This window comes from Strix uralensis, chromosome 1 (assembly GCF_047716275.1).
Source record: "Strix uralensis isolate ZFMK-TIS-50842 chromosome 1, bStrUra1, whole genome shotgun sequence".
Classification (NCBI taxonomy): domain Eukaryota; kingdom Metazoa; phylum Chordata; class Aves; order Strigiformes; family Strigidae; genus Strix; species Strix uralensis.
In genome coordinates this window covers 116486825-116501945 of record NC_133972.1, presented here as the reverse complement: position 1 = coordinate 116501945, position 15121 = coordinate 116486825, and the positions used below count along the sequence as shown (strand labels likewise).

Below are 15121 nucleotides of genomic sequence, written 5' to 3'. Positions count from 1 at the left end.
ACATTAAAAAAAAAAAAAAGTAATCCATTCTGAGGTGATAATTTTTCTCATTTGCCTTTAATAATCACCTTGTTTCAGTACTGGTTTTCTTTGTCTAATATGAATTTTTTCTGCTTTTTGTTGCCCTTTGTTCTACAAATCCCAGTAGGCTGTAGTGAATTCTTGTTTCACATCATCCCCTTTTTTCGATGATTGTCCAAACTCTGAAGGCAAAACACAGACAAAGGACCCTCAGACCCTTCTCTCTTGGACTTTAGTACTGCTCTTCTTCTCACTTTTGCCACTAAATGTAGTAATTCCTATAATTTGTCTTCTGGTATTTAATACTTCTATTGTTGCCCTTAGGAATAGATTTCCTTCCCGTGTTAAACTTACTCAGGGATGTGACTTAATCATGACTTACTAATTTCTCTCTTCTTTTAATGTTCTCAGGAATGTCTTCCTTAACATTAAGTAGCAGATCTGGTAGATTCTTTGCTGGTATTAATTGCTGCGTAACCAAGTGCCCTTGAAAGTTAGTTATGTAAATGAGCAGCCTTGAGCTGGCCATAAGAATGATGCTGGCTTGAGTTTTAATTTAATAATTGAGGATTTGGAACATAAAATGGTTCTTTAAATCTAAAATAGGATAGAGTCATATTCTTTATTAGACAAATTCTAATTGCATGAACTATGATATATATCAGTGGTTTAACAGTTTAAGTGATCACTTTGCATGCAAGTGAGCACTTTTAGATACAGTTATTAGGAAAAAGCCTTGCATTCAGTTGCCTTAGGTATTTTTAGTTGAGTATTTTGAAATAAATTACTAATTTGTTGTGGCTTTAAAATACCAAGTAGAGCCTTTCTTGAAATACATTAACATCTTTTTTTTTCCTTTCTTAACTTAGTTGTCATAAAAGTCGCAATTCTTCTGTAAAAGTTCCTTGTATTTTTCCTGAAGATGCATCATACCTGAATCTCTTGGCATATTAAAAAGTACATGAGTTCTGGACAATGGAGGGCAGGTACATCATCCAAATAATTGTTTTGTCCGTTTGGGTAAAGGTTATTTATTGTTACATAGAATATATGCAGAAATTGGTGGATGCAAAGTTATTTGCAAATACAGGCTTGGCAAACCTCCTCTGGAATTCGGAAAGGGTTTTCCAGCTTGACTTAGTCATTTTTTCCCAAATGTCTTGGCATAACTGATCACTCAGGAGTGACATATGGTAGAAACATGCTCTAAGGGACAAGTCTCCCGGATGGCGCACAGCACCACACAAGATAGACAGATGGTGGCTTATTCAACCTTGGAAAAAGTTTAATCCTACATATTGGCACGGCGGCCTGGGTACTGAGAGAGGCACACACATGCCTGTGAAATCTGAGGCAAAGCTTTTGTGAGTTTGCTTGCTATTACTGAAAGAACTAGAAAGATTGAGCTGATATTATACAGCATGAGTATCTGCAAAATTACATGTTCAACATGCTATCCAGAAAAAGTGATGTTCCCTAGAAAAGTGGAAATCCCAGAGTTAGTGGAACACTGCGGAGAGTAAAGTTTGCTGAACTTTTCACAGCTGTTTCTAGACTAAAACATGTTCAGCAAAGCTGTTGAGTACTTACCTTAATTTATCCACCCATAGCTGTTGATTAATTGACGTGTCTAATAAGAGAGAGGATATTTTTCATAATTTTACTTACGTTTCAACTACATATTAGTTTTGTGAAGTGTATTAGCATTTCACACTACAGAAACTAACCTTTCCCTTAAGTAAGTTCAAACAAAAAGTTACAAATTCCCTGATACTAAATTTAAATTTATAGCAGTAAATGCAAACTGCATCTTTTTTTTTTTTTTTTCTTTTTTCTTTTTTAAAGAAGCAGAACAACATCAGGGCTTTCAGTTTAGTGTCTTTGTGTTTAAGACAGTGAAGAGAGAGACAGGATATCTGACATGGGAAAATGAATCCTTGGTGTGGCTTGTTGAGATACCTGGAGAAGAATAAAATCTGCTCAGAATTCTTTCTGGAAACCCAGTAGTGAGCGACTGATTGATCTTCTGGAGTCAGTGCCCTGTTCTTTAAGGATTTTGAAAATATCAACCCACTGAGAACACGGAGGATTGCCTGCCAAACTTCTTTTTCTCCACTTTCTTTTTCTTGTAGATCGCACTCAATATTCACAACTAGAAGGAAAAGGAAGAATCTCCTGACTCTCTGGACTTCAAGGATTCATTATGTTGTACTGGATGAGTTTAAACTAGACAAGACTTCTTTCTGAAACAATTCCAGAAAGGTAAATATAATTCAAGCAAACTCAGAATTCCAGTAGAGGAATACTTTGATCAAATTAATCTCATGCCAGTAACATTTCAGCCATACTGTACCACAATGTCATGATCTTTTTGATACATAATTTATAGCAATTTTATATATGTATGTGTTGATGTGTGTGTATAGGTATATATCCATATACATAGCAATAGCTAAAACTTACTAGTAATGTTTAGATGTTGGAAGATTTTGATTTGTTAGCCCTGGTATTTTTTGTGGAAATTGGTTTCAAGAAATTCTCTTAGGTGAAAGAGGTGAGGAAGGAAGAGGGAGAGAAGTGAGATGCCCAGAGTAGCCAGCATATTGGTAATTATTATCTAGATGTGGAAGAGCTAGTTAATGTTTCTGTTCTGCCTAATGAGAAAGATTACTTGAAAATGAGGTCCTAGCTGCTGAACTATAGAGTCAAATGGCTCATTCAGCATTGAGTGACACATACGTTTAAAATACGGTGCAGTATGAGAGAGACAGAGACGCAAAGAGAGAGGCTAATTCAATAACCTGTTGTTTAAGATACGCGTTGAAGAAGTAAGAGATGTCAAATTCTTGCTTTCAGCTGAGGGTGCTCTTGTGTAATATAAAGATATGCTTACTTTTGGGCTAGTAAAAATAAACATTCACTCTTCCTGAGGATGTGAGTACCTTTCAGGTACTTACTTTCTTGTCACCCTTTTCTTTCTTTTGCTGTGCTCCATTGTGGGAGATGGTGACCATAGCATAGCCAAACGTGAAGGCCGACAGTAATTACTGCAGAACTAGTGCAGTCTTTCTGCCTTCTGGTTTTTCATCTACTATAACTAATTATTGTAGGTCTTTGTCAATAAAAATCAAAATAATAATAAAAATTAAAATATAAAAATAATAATTAGATTTCTGCCCAAGTGTACAGTCAGCCAAATATGACAGACATCAGTTTACTCTCTGCCTAGACCCTAGAAGATTGTCTTACACACTGCATGGAAAGAGTGAGTGTTCTGGTAGCCCATTCAGCCCCCTATGAGAGAGTCTTGCCTTGCTGTCACAAAGCATGCCTGTGGGCCTTCCAAACATGATTTATTTGTGAGAAAGGGAGCTACAGTCTGGTGAGATGATTAAAATTCTGCATATCCACAGCTGACATCTTTTTGACCCAGATCTGAAGTTCAGACTCGGAAATACTTCAGTCCCTTGAAATTTTAAGCCATGCTTCATAGAATTGCTGGTTTTATAATTTATAGGCGAAGCGTGATCATATCATTGTTGAATCGCTGAATGTCAGTGTGTGTGAATCGGCCATCTGCTGTCAGGGCTGAGTCTTGTATCTCCCTGGCCAGTGACAGTGGAGGTCATTAAACCATGATGGGTCTCTGTCAAATGGGAATGGTTCAAGGTAATAACATGGTTGTGTCCAGAAAAAGATACTTTTCTTTAGCCTACTGTTAGTAATGACATTTGGAGGACTGAAGTGGAGAAAGAGGAGTTGTAATAGAGGAATGGAGACTGCGTGAAGACAGAGATGTGAAAGGTTTGGATGTTTGAGAGGAACAAAGGCTGGGTTTTGTAGCAGGGTTTTTGAGTTAATTGTGAAACCAGATGAAGAATGGAGAAGCTGTCTACACGGGAGAGAAGCAGCTTTCAGGATTTGGAAGAGAAGCTGCATGTAGTAGAGATTTTTTTAAAGGGCTCCGATCCTTAGGTCACTGACCTAAGAGTGGTAAGGAAACTGAGATACAAAATGCATGTAGTCTTACTTTATTTTGTTTAGACTTGCAAACCTTGTGCGCTTCCCAAGTGGAGAGCGATTGGGTATTTTGGAACTCGTACAAAGCTTGTGCGGGTTTTTCTTCAACCACCTAATGTCCTGGAAACCCAGCATACCTGCAAGGTTAGATCTTTGTGTTAAACTTGCTATGAAATCTGGGCAGGATGTGGGTTAGTGCTAATGATGAGATCTTGTGCCATCTTGCTCTGCCTGCCAGGTCCTGTTTCTTTGGAGATATGGTAATCAATACCAAAAATACTTAATGCAGAAACTACAAAAAAGATTTGCCAGGAGGTAACTGATCTGACCCAAAGGAGACCAAAGATGGTTAAGAAGGGACAGACACAACTGTACCTGCAATGGTGGGAATTCTACCGTATGTACTAGTTCATGCAAATTGCCGCTGGGCTGTTGAGAGAGCCTCTGAAGTGGGGAGATTTTTCTGAGGTATTAATGCCTAATTTAGTACTTAATCTCCTTTCTTTCTTCCCCTCCTCCCCCCAAAGAACACCAGACCCCACTGGTTTAAAAATGGTACATACCATGCACAGTTGATATAACCACATGTAGGTTGCAATGTGCACTGGAGGTGATGTACATCTCTTAAAATCTTAAATGCAGGTAAAGCTGAAAATGGCTGCGATCACTTTTATGCTCTCTATCCCCCTTTGTTCTCTCCCCCCCCCCCCCCCTTCCGCTTGTGCTCACTTGCTCTCTCTTTAGTATAACACAGTTGAACAGCAGTGAAGTGTAAAATGTGCTTTTGCCAAGGTCAGTTTCTTGTGATTACTCGCCTGTGGCAACTTATGCCAGTTGCAACAGACTGAGTCTCAGCAGTCCACAAAGTCACACTGGTGCTTATGCAGAGGACACCCAGTGTAGGTTATAGTAACCATAGTCTGGAATAGCTTGCAATGCTGCTGAATTTTAGCAGCTTTATTTAACTCTTCCGATCTAGCTTGCACTTGCTTTGGTGGTTTGAAGCCTGTTCCATGAAGCACTGGGTTGTCCTGTTCTCTGGAGACCCTGGAGGAGGATTTTGTGGAGGTGAAATTCTTGTTGTTAGAGGTTTTTTCTTTTCTTATAGTGGATTGCTCAAATTTCAGCAATTATTCATAAGTGAAGAGAAGATAAAATAAAGCATCACGGACACATGCATCTTCTAAATATTATATATATATATATTTTGTGGTTGGCTTGCTTTTGGAGAAAGTCATATCAAATACTGCTCCATTGACATTGACAGAAGAGAAATTTTATATCTACATAGTAAGCAGTATTATGGAAAAGTTTAAGAGGTAGTTTTTAAAGCAAGAACTTAAAACATAGTTACACACAGTCTTTGTACCACCTTTAAAAATGTTGTATACGCTCATAAGCATAAAATAATTTTTTCTTTAGAAGCTAATAATGATTCTGACTGCTGTGACTGGGGATGAATGTGAGATTCAAGAACATCTGTTTTATGAGATAAGATTTGTTGGATCCCGTTTTGTTGTGCACACTGGATTGGGTACCACCATGTGATACCCAGTGGAAGTGGGAGGGACTTTCATTCTCCTTTCTCACATATGAGCAACCATATCACTTTATGAAAAAATGTTATATTTAGAACAGAAAAGCATGGACTTCCCATGTTAATTTTGTTTATTTGTACTATCGTCAATAATATAAGTGATTTTGTTCTCGTTCTGGAAATACCTACTTTAGTAAGAAGCATTTAGCTCTTGAGCTCTGTGATAGTGACTTTGAGGTTACCCGTCCATCAGTACTGACTAGTAGAGAGGCAATAAGAAATCTAGATGATCAGCTGAAGGGCTAGAGCTGAACTTTGCTGACCTTTGAAATTCAGTTAAGTGCAAAATTTCGTTGCTTAAAATTGATTATGCATTTGGTTAATTTTGAAACTATGTGTTGCTGTATTAAGCACTGCTCTCTTGTGTTTGGTTTGGAATGATTACTGAGCACAAGTAAAATAATGGGTCAGCAATTGAGTCTTGATCCTGTCAACACACTTGTAGAAAGCACAAGAATACTCCTGTTGCGCTCAGTGGAACTCCATACAAAACAAGGTGAAGATTCAGAAGCTAAGTCATCTGAAGCACTTCATGAGGGGTTCATCCTGTGTTTCCAGGTTTACAAGAAGTATTGAGGAGTGTGTGACTTGTTGCTTTTTTGGAAGACAGTGAAATCAATCTTGTGTGGCAAGTACGTTTTGGACTGACATTTGCTTGTATGGTTGTCATAGCTTATATGATTCTATTGCTATACCAGCCCCTATTCCTTTGCTTTTAAGAAGATTTGTATTGGCCCAACTCTTATGGAAGAATATGCTATGAGAACTGTGTTCAGACTTTGTGAAGATTAATCTATCTACTGACCTTAAAGTTGAAAACTCATGGTGGAAATGAGCAATGTTTTGTGGGTCTGTGCTGTGGTAATACAGGCCTGTAGCACTCGTAGTGATGCACATTGTCTTCTGCTTGTTAGAGAGACAACGGAAATGAGTGTTACTTACAGGAAGAAACAACTGTACTAGTAGAAGGTGATCCTCAGTCATCTGAGAAATGAACAAATGGGTGTTCTTGGGTGTGGTAATATAGAAGAGTGGCATTGTTCATGCTCACCAGAATTTGTCCCATTAATTTCCTTTAACCTTAAGGAACTTGAGGAAAGAACTCAGGCACCAGAGTTGTTTTTGGAATATTCGTAATGACGTTCCTGCAGTGGGTGGCTGCTGCTGCATGCTCTGAGGATTTCCTCAGTACATTCAACAGGAGCAAGCAGTTGACAGCTGAGATTGAAGAAGTCTGCACAAAACCCTGAACTCATTCAAATCTTAGTGTTGAGCTCCTACCAGTTTTTAAAAATTCATTAGAACTTCACTATTTCTCAAGTTCTCACCTCCTGGATTCTGGGTGATAGCAGAAATGCTTTGCTGCATACACTAAAGGTAGATGTGTTTTTTTCTGGACAAGTGAGAATCCAGAGCCCTTGAAGTCTTGCAAGATTTGCAGCCTAATTTTTTTTAACTCATGGGTGGAGACGTGAAAGCCTGTTAAGGGATTTATCCATACACTTCCTAGTAGTTTTAAAGGGAGCTCTTCAAGTCACTGTCCTAGTCAGCTTTGAAATATTTACTGTGGTAATTCAGATGTGCTGGAAATAAGTGTTTTAACATATGGATAGAATCCTACTTTTGTAGTGCACCTGCAATTTGTGAGTACCACAGGAGTTTTCCCTTTCTGAAGACAGCCACTGCACTCTTATTGTAGAAGTGGAGGAGTGCTTAGCATTTCATGTACTCGTTGCTCTATTAATTCTATTAGAAACAGACTGGGGAAATAAGCAGTAAATTTGTGTTGTGCAGCAAAACATATCTTTTTAATTTTTTTTTTTTAATGCTTAATATTTATCTTGCTTTTCTTGTCAACAGTAGTAATATCTCCTCATAAGCATTAAGTTCACATTCAGACATAGGGGAGTGTCTGAGGACTAGGAGCCAGATAAAGAGAAGTCAGTAAATTCAGACAGAAAAGATATTCTCAAGTCCCTTATGAAAGATGTTCCTTCCAAGTAAAGGCCTGTGTTAAGTAACAGTTATCACCCATACATCCATGGAAGATGAAGGGGTGGCCAGCTGATAAATCATGGGTTTTTTGTGTATCCCCTTTTAGTGGCAATATTATCTTTAAGCTTCTAACAGCTTTTAATAAATGCTAATTTTACATTTCAGTTATGATAAGACAGCATCATGCTGACAGTTTCCTTCTTATCAGATGGACAAAATTCAGTGATCAGAAAGTAGGATTAGAAGGCAGCATTTCTTACAGTTTGTTATTTATGGCTTTGACACCTGAATCACTGCATGGACTAGGACAGTCTATAACATGACTTCAGCTTCCCCATGGGAAATACGGGCTAATAATTTCTTGCCTCACGGGTGCATATGAAGATTAACTTCATGGAACGAGTGAAGTATTTATTAATAAATGATCGTTATTGATATGTCATTTACTTGCTCATGGCAGTGACATTGGTAATATATTACTCCTTAGGGGAATGTAAATGAACACATAAAACAAGACACTCATTCACATAATTTTCATCACCCTTTGGCAGAGCATGTGTATTCAGTAGTGTCTATGTTAGTGTTTACTGTTTTGATGATTTTAAAATATTAAAAAAGAAATGCCACCAAATACCAAGGAAGAGCCCAAGGTCATGCTCACTTGTTCTGTCTTCAGATCACACCTACTGGAGTGTCTGATAATCTTTCTTTAAAGACCTGTTAACTGAGAATGTAGGTGAAGCAGCATACATTTTAAATCCAGCTACATTTTAGAAGTATAATCTTGTTGCATGTTTTCTGCAGTACAAGTCTGATGTGTGATTAAATTGTGAGGTGTCCAACAGCAGCATGGCTATTTAATTTTTTAAAATTTCTCACTTTTTCGTAACCAAGGTTAAAGAGAAGTAAAATATTTTGCCAATCCCTTTCCAGTGTCAGAGCTGTCATGTGGCCTGTGATGGGAGATGTGGGACAATGAGCATTATTTTACATTTCTTTCAGTGGTCATCTTGAAGGATGTGACTGAACAGCAAGGTCACACAGGGTTTTGAAGGAGGAGATCTTTTTACCTGCTTTTACTATTTTATTAGCTTCTTAATGAAAAAGGGCCCTGGATCTTTATTTTTTGTTTCTTTATAGGTTTAGACTTCTGTATTTTTTCCACTCTAAATATTAAAAATAAACTTGTGGTAGATGTCCTTTGGGCTTAAACTGGAATTGCTTCACAGAGCCTCTGTTTTTTGGGTGTGGGTTAGAAAGAAATAAATGACATAAATATGAAGGGCAGAGGAGGGGAAATGCACTTGAAAACACAATTTGCAATAAAAGCTGAGACACAGAGGTCATTTTTGACATGGTGCTGAGTATCTGACCTGTTGTCTGAAAGGAGCGGTGGTGATCTTTCTTGCACCCATTGGTTCCTCTGCCATCATGTCATTGGACTGAGATTCCTTTTTTTTGTGTCGTAATCCAATTTACCTAAACACTACATTTGAAAAAAGAAGCAAATTCAGCAGCTTTACTAAATCTCAGCTGCTTTTATAAATTTGTGTTATCTGGGATGCTGGCAGTGACTGAGTTGCACCCTAATGGGTCTTTCATTGTGGTTTCAGTCAGAAAGGTCCCACTCACTACCTCTGCCCCTGAGGTGGACACCAGAGCTTTCTCCCTGCAGCTGTGTAGAAGACAGTTTAGGAATGTGGTCAGACATGCTGTCCTCTGCAAGATTTCACTGCCTGCAGGAGTTGCTGAAGGTTACTGGTCATGGCTTTAAACCTTGTTATGAACATACATAACAGAAATATTCCGAACTGAAAAGATGTAGTTAATCTAATGTTACATTTTTGTAATGAAAGTGAGAGTTTGAGCTTCTCTCTTCTGTTATTGATTGAGCTTTTTCTCTCTCAAGAATTAAACCTGAAGCAATGATTTATGAATCATACTTTGTGTCCCACTTACAGACTAACTTGACTCATCAGTGATTTTTCTTCTGGCATGATTTAGGGAAATGCCACTTATTTTTTTCATATGTAGTTTTTAATTATAATTGGCTGTTGAATAGAGATAGAGATGAAGGCAGTCCAGCTAAACACCTGATTTTATTTAGATCTGTGCTTCTAAGGAGTCACATCATACAGTAAATTATTATATGATTGCATAAGAGAGACAGTAGAATACGGATTTCTGATTCTTCAGTGTTAATGTCAACCGAGGGTGGTAATAAGTGAGTCCTAAGAGCTCATTATTATGCTCATAATTCCTTTGCCTTAATAGTTTCCAGATGTGTAAGATACAAAAAAAAATCTCATGTCTGGAAGACATCTCCTGCAAATAAAGACTGAAACACAGAGCTTTAGATTTCTAGATTTTCTTTAAGCACTCACTATCTAATGATAATATACATTTGTAAACAAATTACACTGGTCACATAACTTCTGCCATACTTAATAATCTTTGTTTTATTGGGTAGCGTTATTTTTAATGTTACATTTATCTTGTAATATAACCAGACGCACAACATTTTTCGGTGCTAATTTTGAGGAAACTTGAAAAGCAAAGCCCAACTTCAGTAGTGCTTTCTAAGTTTACAAATTTATAACAATCTGGAATTAACACATTAAAGTACTATAAGAATAGTTTCTCTTATTAAGAGCAACCATATAGCTTTTTCTGTATTAAACTGTTTTGTACTTTATTCTTGTATCCAAGATCTAAATACTCTGAATGTCTTTTGTAGAAACTCTAAAAGCTTTTAGTTAGGCTTCTGAAAACCTCTGTTTGTTTATATTTGCATGCATTTGTTAGCCTCAGTGACTGAAGTCTTACAAACAATAAATAGTTTAATCTGTTCAATAGTACATAATCTCTCCTTCTCTGTATACATTCATTGTCAGAACTTGACTCAAGGGGTTTGTTTCATGCAGTGTAACACTTCTTTCCCAATTATCTGTAAGGAAAATACAAATGCATGTGGCAGTTGCACAGTGATGGAGCTACACAAGGCATTTCCTTAAGAAATTAAAGTATATATTTTTCTGCTGTATGTGAAGACTCAAAATCTTCACTCCATGATGGATTAGTAGATACTTTATCCTTTAACTGAAGTGAAATCCTGGACTGAAGCATCTTTAAAAGCCAATTTACATAATTGATGATGTAAAAGTTTTGGAGCAGCTAGAGAAGAGAGAGATGTGACCAGATGTGTAGGATATCCACATGCACAGACTAGGGGCAAATGAACATATCGTAGCTAAAATGCACAGATTCTCTCTGCAAGTATGTGAGAACCCAGAGTCATCTTCTGCATCCTGTTGGCATGTCGTCATTCATCTATGGGGAATTAAATCCACTTGATGCTTACATGACCAAACCAGGGTTCTTAAATTATTGGCATCAGTTTCAGCCAAATACTTCATGTTACACAATGAATGGGAAAACTTTCCTTCCAAGGCTGTGACAGTAATATTTATTATAGAGCTTTTTACCGAAGAGTAATCTTCTCTGATATGATCAGCTCTTAATTCCAGGTAACTTTTTCCTCCTTTCAAACTGACCAAGCAGCCATTCTTAATTAAAAAATCATATCATAGAATCATAGAACGGTTTGGGTTGGAAGGGGCCTCAAAGATCACCTAGTTCCAACCCCCCCCGCCATGGGCAGGGACACCTTCCACTAGACCAGGCTGCTCAAAGCCCCGTCCAACCTGGCCTTGTAGTAAAGAAAAACTTGCTCTTGCATTCCCTGTTTCTGTTCTCTGCTGGAGGCATCCAGTTTTGTTGATAATGATCTAATCTCTTGCATAACCGGAGAATACTGAGCCGCTGCCACAGCCTGCTTCTTTCTTGGCACTGCTGGAAGGCTTCAAAGAGAGGCTGTATGTGTGAGGCGACTGCTCTACCAGCAAGACCAAGGGGATCAAAGCATATGTTTAGAAATGGAAAACAACAAAAAGAGAAGTGGTTACTACACAGTTGCCATCCTGAAACTGAAGCCAATCTCACAAAAATGAACTATTTTGAAGTTAAGGATGATTATTTCAAATTCTGTAGAGCAGGAAAAGATCAAGGATTTTTAAGGAAAATTCAGGATTTTATTTTGTAGGTTCTTGGTGTGGGGAAGATTATTTTTCAAAAAATGGATGTGTTGACAAGTATATGCAGTCTAATTGTTTTTGCATGACTTTATGCCACATCACATTGCTTTCTCAGCTCCTCTGATGTTTTCAATTAGTAAGTTTTAAAATGAAATCAGTTGAAAAATTTCTTGAAAGTAAGAAAAAAAAAATTGTAGGAAAGTTTTATGTAGTAATATTCTTTGAAGGTTGGACAGTTGTTTCAAGGTTGCATTTAAGGAGCTTGGGAAAATACAGTGGTTTGTGGTGTAAGGTTTGGTTTTATTTTTTAATTTCATAATAAGTGGAAAGAATTTTTCTTGATATTATCCGCCACTGTTTTCGATGAAAATACCTGATTGTTCAGGAAATATCTAATTTATGAGTATCTAACTTATCTTTCAGTGAGTTTCATGAATCGAGATTAATTATTATTCCTTGTACTTTAAGGATGGTTTATATTATGATGCAACACTGACTTAAACTGATGCTTTTTCACTGTCAAATGTTGGGTTTTTTTCACTTACAATTCTGAATATTTAATGCCGTAGAAATATCTTAATATTTACCTGTGCTGATTTAGTAAGCTGTCATAGTGGAAATGTAGGGGTCTCGGCTGTATGTTATTAAGGAATCTTGCTATAATGTAGCAATGTTATAGTATAATACAAAATATTAAACAAAAAGAAGCTGTGCAAGTGACAGTGCCAGCTTCATGGCAGTGTCTTTGTCCATAGTCCATTTGTCGCTATCATTTACTGTGATAGCACTTTGTGTTTTTTTATAATAGGGAAAGTGATAGTATGTTTTTTCATATGCGTCGACTCCTCATACAAGGGAGGCAAAGGAAAGTTGGAGATATAGTAAGCTCATTCTCTCCCTGCTGTCCTTGTTATTGTCTAGTCTTCCATATGATGTGCCAATGTTAATGGCAGTGATTATGCCTTCTATTCCTGTGGTGCTTTGGTGACTGGCATGTGTATAGTGTTTCTCATATGCTGTGAATCCTAAGAAAAACTGCAAAGCACAATGTGATTACTCTTGATAGAGATGAACTAAAGTGTTGCACCTTGATAAAGTGTATGGGACTCTTCCTACACTTAGAATCTTTCAATTACTGTTTAACTAGAATTTTGGACTCCAGTGTTAGAAGCACTTCACCACTCCTGTTTTCCCTTCTTCTTTAAAGAGATACCTTGTTGTGTATATTCGCAAAATTATACGTTCTGATGATATCTTGTCTTACAGGATATCCTCTTACAAGAGGAAGCCATAGTTGGGATTTCTCCTTTATTCCTTGGACTACTTTGCTCTCTGTGGTGGTGTCTCTTTCTTTAGTGGTACTTCCTTGTGGGGTGGGAAGGAAGGGATGCTCTGTCAGACAAGACCCTTTTGAGACCTCAGCTACAGAACTGTAGCTACATTTTAAAGAATGTGAACAATCTCTATTTTTTCAAAGATGTGTTAGCCGTATGCAGAAATTATCCTGATGGTCACAGAAGGTATTTTCCTTATGCAAAACTTTGTCAGACCCTTTCTTGGAAGCATCAGTCTTTGAAACTTTTCAGTCTTTTTAGCAAGGGCCAAACAAGATATTTTTCTTTGTTCTCCTTTATGAAACAGCTGAGTTGTTCTGACTGAAATTAAAATACTTTAAAAATTAAGACTTAAGGCAGAGACTCAGCATGAAAAATTTCAGATCAATTTTTAAAGCTTAGCAGAGTTTTAAGGGGTGGATAGTGCTCTGATCCCTAATTGTAATGCCGAGGGTCAGCTGTATTGATCCTACCTCTTGTTGGAGAAGCACTATCACCAATTTACTAGTTGTCATAATAACGTTATTTGGTACATGTTAAATAGCTGTTTAATATCTTTTTATATTTCTGTCTGTCATTCCCTTACGAGTAAAATAGATCAGTGGCAGTGAAGTTTTGTGTGCCTATTAGTGGAGCCTCCTCTTGTCCTCTTTTTGGGTCACTGAAATCTCTGCTTTTGAGAGGCTTTTGTACTCTGTTTTTATGTTGAGGGTATTTTTGACAGGGAGTCGATGCTCACATTACCGTTTTAGTTACTATGGAGAAGCTTTCCCACAGTAAGGCTTATGCTCTATTTTCTGAAGATGGTCAAGCACTGAATTTGCCCAACTTCCTCTTAACTTGCAGTTCTGAAATTCATTTCATACCAGTTGTGTTTAGACTGAAAATTCCTTTGCCTCATGTTTCTTTTTAGTCTTTGTGATCTTGTAGTGTCCTGATGGAAAAAGGAGAAGATGAGGACCAGAATGAAAGAGGAATTTATCCTGAAAGGCTGCATATCACAAGGGAACTGAATGTAGTTTGATTGTGGGGTTTTGTTGACAGAGAACTATTACATGACTGTCTTGGAAGTGAGTTTATTGGAGACTTCTGGTACGTACTGATGTATGTCTGTTAGTTCTTCCACTTGTGGGTATGGTTTCCTTACGCAGGGTGCTAGATTGTGTTCTCCTTTATGTTGTGAAGCAGGTAAGAGTCCTTTAAATAAGTTTGTTTCCATGGGGAACACTTCCTGGGTCTTGGCTGAATGGCAGCAACACATGTGCTTTGTTCATATGTAGTTATGGGTTTTTTTCTGATACCTTCTGCAGTTTTTCTTTGTGTCTCATATGCTGAATACTGTTTGATGAGGTAGATATATTAAGGTGTAGTTCAAAGGGACAGAAAACCATATGAAGCTGAGAACTTGATCCAGAAATAGATTGTGAAAGGTTCTGAAAGCATTTTATTTTCATCTGCTCTGTCAGCATCTTTGCTGATTGAACACTTACTCTTAAGCCCACTGTTCTCAGACTGGTTAGGTTGTGAGGTTTTTTGTTTTTTTTTTTTTTTTTTAAGCTCACTTCCTCCAGCAATAGGAAAGAAATACTGAAGCGTTTGAAGGGCCCAAAGATTTGATGGCATTGTGCTGCAAGGTGGGCTTTCGTCCTGATCCTGTGCAGTCACTGTGATGTGAAGGGTAGGAGCCTTTTTCTCCTCATCCTTTTATTTCTTTTAAATCACCTGTTAAATACCTGAAAGGGAGCAGACTTTTGGGAAAAAAAAAACTTTTCCACATAATAAGGAAAGTTGGAGAAGAGGAGATTCAGAGGGAATGGTTTTCTAGGTTATGCCTGCAGGATTATTCAGATTCAGGAAAGACTTCAGAGCATGAGGCTAAACCTCAACATCCTTTAAAATTCCTAGCTGAACTAAAGACAAATCAAACTCCTATCAGTTATCTGTAAATACAGAGGTATTTTAAGGGCCTTTTAGCTGGCTGGTGTTACAGTATGAAGACATAGGAAATGCTTTCTGGTCCCTTTTTTTCCAAGGCATTGATATGGGATGAGGAAGGAGTA

General features: G+C 37.5%; 1 protein-coding gene across 4 annotated transcripts in view; it reads left to right on the top strand.

The window, feature by feature from the left end:
• Positions 1 to 15121, top strand: part of LDLRAD4 (low density lipoprotein receptor class A domain containing 4) — a 294721-nt gene that overhangs the window by 43611 nt on the left and 235989 nt on the right. For all 4 annotated transcript variants that reach the window (XM_074877769.1, XR_012630023.1, XR_012630022.1 and 1 more), the window contains one exon: positions 2154 to 2283. The gene's annotated coding sequence lies outside the window, so the exon portion shown is untranslated. Of the gene's footprint in view, positions 1 to 2153; positions 2284 to 15121 lie in introns of those variants that run through there.